The sequence below is a fragment of the Argentina silus genome (assembly GCF_951799395.1).
Source record: "Argentina silus genome assembly, chromosome: Y".
Lineage (NCBI taxonomy): Eukaryota > Metazoa > Chordata > Actinopteri > Argentiniformes > Argentinidae > Argentina > Argentina silus.
Genome location: NC_139654.1, coordinates 40,696,593 through 40,701,917, shown reverse-complemented (window position 1 = coordinate 40,701,917; position 5,325 = coordinate 40,696,593). Strand labels below are relative to the sequence as shown.

Here is a 5,325-nt window from a genome sequence, read left to right as displayed (position 1 = left end):
TTAATACACTTTGTTTACATGAGTTTTTGTGGGAAGTAACAGCTAGTCTCAAGTTGTCGTGATGCATTTTTGATTACTGAGATATGTGGGAGAGATTGCTATGCTCAATGTACAAACAAAAGAAAACAGGCCATGGGTAAGTGGCCTTGCAAAGGTTTTAGTTCAGGGATGTTAGTATTCTAACAATGCAATACTGTAAAAAAGAATGACTGAGTCCCGTTATCTCCTAAGTTCCTCCTACTTAATTTGGAAACCTAATGTTTCTTTACACCTCTAACCCCACCCTTTTTTTTATTATTATTCCTTTAGGTGGTTCGGGTGACGTCTTGGACAGCCAGAAAAGCCAGGCAAGGCACTACAAGACACTGCAAGAGATGTGCCGGTCCAAGAAGCCAAACAAAGCTTCAGTAACCCATTTGCTGAACTTGGAGTTTGAGTCGAGAAGACGCTTTATAACCTCTGACACTATAAAGGAGCAAGACCGACCCAGCAAGTTTCTGGAGGCATATTCTTGTTTCAAAGACTTGGATCATGTAAGTTAATCCCCTCGTAACCAGTCCTGACCTTTTTGTAGCTTTCAGTACACGATTTGGGGCCATTAGGGGCCTTTAACCATTAGGTCTTAATTGAAGAGACATCAGTCATCAACGTGTTGGACCAGGACTGGCAATGGAACAATTTACACCTGTTTTTGAATGTCTTTCAGGTCCTAGATGAATTGCAAAGGATAATACAGCCAAACAATGCCCACTATGTCTCGGAGATGAGGAATAGATGGGACGACTTCTATTCAAAGGTCCAATTTTATGGGGTGATGAAAAAAGCGATGAAACCCCCTAAAACGTTGGATGGAGGTGAGGTCGCTGTATACCTTGATTTGTCCAAGTTTATATTTTGAGATCTCATGATGAGTGGTTACTCATACTGCCTTGTGTTGTGCTTTCTTTCAAAATAGTGGATGCCACTGCTGTGTTCAGAGCCCTGCCACTGCTCTTCCCATCCAGCACTATGCCACCTAAGAAGCTGGGTGCATGCAGCGAGGCTGTTTTCCATGTCCTTACGGTGAGACTTAAAGTATTTAATTTTTCAGTTGTTTTGTGGTAAGCCTCTGTCATTTATACAAAAAAGGTAGTGTTGTCAGTCACCTAATTGTTGTGTTTTTTGGAAGTATCCCAGTCCAGGACAACGTTTTTGTTACTTGTGATTTCCTAAACTTCCACTCTTGTCATCTAGGCCTGTCCTGTCCAGTTGTGCTCGTCTATGAGGATAACTGCATGATCGCCATTGGAAACACACCAGTGACCACTTTTGACAGGAAGAAGTTACATGAAGGCCTGCTCTACCTCTTGGGATATTACTATTGCCTGCACCTCACTTATCCAAAGTGCATTTCCACCCTGCTCTCAGTATTGCAAACTGAGGTTCTCCAGGACTCCCTCCATGACCGAGATTTAACTGCTTCCTACAAAAAAGCCATTGCCGAGTGGAAGTCCTTCATTGAGTGATTGACAAAATAACAAAAAAAATCAGTGTGGAATGGAAGTGTTTTTTTGTTGTTGTTGTTGATTTATTTATACAACTGTTCTGCTGCTTGAATAGCTGCATATTTTCAAATTATTTGGTCTGTGAAGTCTTGTTCTTGTAAAAAATCTCTTAATAAAGAAAGAAATGCTAAAAACAAGATGCTTCTGGTGCCTTGATTTGAGACAAATGAACTTATTTTTATCGTGCTGTTTTAAGATATTGTGTCTTGTTTTAAACTTTTTTGGCTAGTTATTAATATAACTTCAAGGTATTAATTCTTAAAGTCAGCTCAATTAAGAGAATAAAATGCTTATTTTAAGAGTCTTTTTGCTAGTTATTAATCTTATTTCAAGATATAAATTCTAATAGTCAGCTCATTTAGAGACTAAATTTCTCATTTTAAGTTACTCTGTCTTAAATAAATATGATTGCATTGCTTGTAGTAAGCTCAGTTTGCTCAAATTCTAGCCTTTTTGTCTAGTTTTAAGGCATATTATGATTTTCCAGTGGCTAGACTTTTTTGCTAGTTTTAAGAATTCTAACCTAGTATATTTTGCTTACCCCATTGGCCCCATTTTTTTGCTCAATACAAGATATTTTGGCTAGATTTAGGAATATTAGGCTTATTTCTAGGAGGGCCTTTTTTGCAGTGTGGCACTCATATAAGATTAGAGCGGTCGTTAACCATAGAGACTACCCACTTCGGTGTACAGTTTTTAGGTTTGGGGTGATTTTTCAGTTCAGCTGAGGTGGGTAGAGGAAGATATGGGAGGAACTATGGGATGTAGACCGTTAACAGCGGAGTGAATCTAATCGACACCAACCTACATAGGACCAGTCAGCATCTGACAGGGTCCACAACTGTTATCAAATGGTTGGTCGGGGGTTCTGTAGAGAGCCTATATTCCCGGGAGACAGTTATGAAGATGATGCAGTGGATCTGTACCAGATTAGTATCATTGATAATAGAAAATCCTCTCTTATCAAGTGTAATCAAGTGCAGAATTGCAATTAGCATGTTCTGTAAAAATGTACAAATTTACAATGTTGATCATCAAAATCCATATTAGTTTATTTTTGGTCATTTCTTCTGTGCAGGGGGTAAGGGCTCATTTTACTCTTCTTTGGGAAGGCCAGTGGAGCAGGTCAGGATCCTCCCTAGACGCCTGAAGAATGCTCGAACTTGTCCCTTCTTCTTCTTCTTCTTCTTTAGGAGAATTCCATCTCCAGGATCTGAAAAAATAGAATAAAACATATTTAGTTTATTGATCTTAGTTCATCCATCCATCAAGTAACTGTTTTGTAACAGAGATGTAACATGTCAAAAGTGTGTCTTTTGAATTAAGACTAATTCATTAATTCATTAATTAATTTAATCAGCACCAAGTACTTACCACTGCTGCTCTCAGCTGCCTCTCTGCTGCATTCTGCAGCTTCTCCGCAGCATTTCTGTGACTCTCTGCAACATTCAGATGCCTTTCCATCCATCCAAGTAACTGTTTTGACACAGAGATGCAACATGTCAAAAGTGTGTCTTGAATTAAGACTCAATTCTTAATTTAATCAGCACACAAGTACGTACCACTGCTGCTCTCAGCTGCCTCTCTGCTGCATTTTGCAGGTTCTCCGCAGCATGTCTGTGACTCTCTCCTGCAATCCGCAGGTTCTCCGCAGCATTCCGCCGCCTCGCTCCTGCATTCCGCAGGTTCTCCGCGGCATTCCGCTGCCACACTCCTGCAATCCGCAGGTTCTCCGCGGCATTCCGCCGCCCCGCTCCTGCATTCCGCAGGTTCTCCGCGGCATTCCGCCGCCTCGCTCCTGCAATCCGCAGGTTCTCCGCGGCATCCCCCCGCCCCGCTCCTGCAATCCGCAGGTTCTCCGCGGCATTCCGCCGCCTCGCTCCTGCATTCCGCCGCCTCGCTCCTGCAATCCGCAGGTTCTCCGCGGCATCCCGCCGCCCCGCTCCTGCAATCCGCAGGTTCTCTGCGGCATTCCGCCGCCTCGCTCCTGCATTCCGCCGCCTCGCTCCTGCAATCCGCAGGTTCTCCGCGGCATCCCGCCGCCCCGCTCCTGCAATCCGCAGGTTCTCCGCGGCATTCCGCCGCCTCGCTCCTGCATTCCGCCGCCTCGCTCCTGCAATCCGCAGGTTCTCCGCGGCATTCCGCCGCCTCGCTCCTGCATTCCGCCGCCTCGCTCCTGCAATCCGCAGGTTCTCCGCGGCATTCCGCCGCCTCGCTCCTGCATTCCGCCGCCTCGCTCCTGCAATCCGCAGGTTCTCCGCGGCATTCCGCCGCCTCGCTCCTGCATTCCGCCGCCTCGCTCCTGCAATCCGCAGGTTCTCCGCGCCATTCCGCCGCCTCGCTCCTGCATTCCGCCGCCACGCTCCTGCAATCCGCAGGTTCTCCGCGCCATTCCGCCGCCTCGCTCCTGCATTCCGCCGCCCCGCTCCTGCAATCCGCAGGTTCTCCGCGGCATTCCGCTGTCGGCATTCCGCCGCCTTCTCCGCGGCATTCCGCCGCCTCACTCCTGCATTCCACCGCCTGGCTCCTGCAATCCGCAGGTTCTCCGCAGCATTCCGCCGCCTCGCATTCCACCGCTGGCATTCTGTCGCCTTCTCCGCGGCATTCTGTCGCCTCGCTCCTGCAATCCGCAGGTTCTCCGCGGCATTCCGCTGCCTCACATCCTGCCGCCGGCATTCCGCCGCCTTCTCCGCAGCATTCTGTCGCATTGCTCCTGCAATCCGCAGGTTCTCCGCGGCATTCCGCCGCCTCGCTCCTGCATTCCGCCGCCTCGCTCCTGCAATCCGCAGGTTCTCCGCGGCATTCCGCCGCCTCGCTCCTGCATTCCGCCGCCTCGCTCCTGCAATCCGCAGGTTCTCCGCGCCATTCCGCCGCCTCGCTCCTGCATTCCGCCGCCACGCTCCTGCAATCCGCAGGTTCTCCGCGCCATTCCGCCGCCTCGCTCCTGCATTCCGCCGCCCCGCTCCTGCAATCCGCAGGTTCTCCGCGGCATTCCGCTGTCGGCATTCCGCCGCCTTCTCCGCGGCATTCCGCCGCCTCACTCCTGCATTCCGCCGCCTGGCTCCTGCAATCCGCAGGTTCTCCGCAGCATTCCGCCGCCTCGCATTCCACCGCTGGCATTCCGTCGCCTTCTCCGCGGCATTCTGTCGCCTCGCTCCTGCAATCCGCAGGTTCTCCGCGGCACATCGCTCCTGCATTCCGCCGCCTCGCTCCTGCAATCCGCAGGTTCTCCGCGGCATTCCGCCGCCTCGCTCCTGCATTCCGCCGCCTCGCTCCTGCAATCCGCAGGTTCTCCGCGGCATTCCGCCGCCTCGCTCCTGCATTCCGCCGCCTCGCTCCTGCAATCCGCAGGTTCTCCGCGCCATTCCGCCGCCTCGCTCCTGCATTCCGCCGCCACGCTCCTGCAATCCGCAGGTTCTCCGCGCCATTCCGCCGCCTCGCTCCTGCATTCCGCCGCCCCGCTCCTGCAATCCGCAGGTTCTCCGCGGCATTCCGCTGTCGGCATTCCGCCGCCTTCTCCGCGGCATTCCGCCGCCTCACTCCTGCATTCCACCGCCTGGCTCCTGCAATCCGCAGGTTCTCCGCGGCATTCTGTCGCCTCGCTCCTGCAATCCGCAGGTTCTCCGCGGCATTCCGCTGCCTCACATCCTGCCGCCGGCATTCCGCCGCCTTCTCCGCAGCATTCTGTCGCATTGCTCCTGCAATCCGCAGGTTCTCCGCGGCATTCCACCGCCGGCATTCCGCCGCCTTCTCCGCGGCATTCCGCCGCCTCGCTCCTGCA

At 51.2% G+C, this 5,325-nt stretch overlaps 1 long non-coding RNA gene across 1 annotated transcript; it reads left to right on the top strand.

Annotated features, from left to right (window-relative positions):
- Positions 1–500: 500 nt before the first annotated feature.
- On the top strand, positions 501–1,028 carry LOC310823580. The gene is made up of 3 exons (XR_014554956.1): positions 501–533; positions 707–796; positions 956–1,028. It is a non-coding gene; the product is annotated as an uncharacterized lncRNA (long non-coding RNA).
- The last annotated feature ends 4,297 nt before the right edge of the window (positions 1,029–5,325 follow it).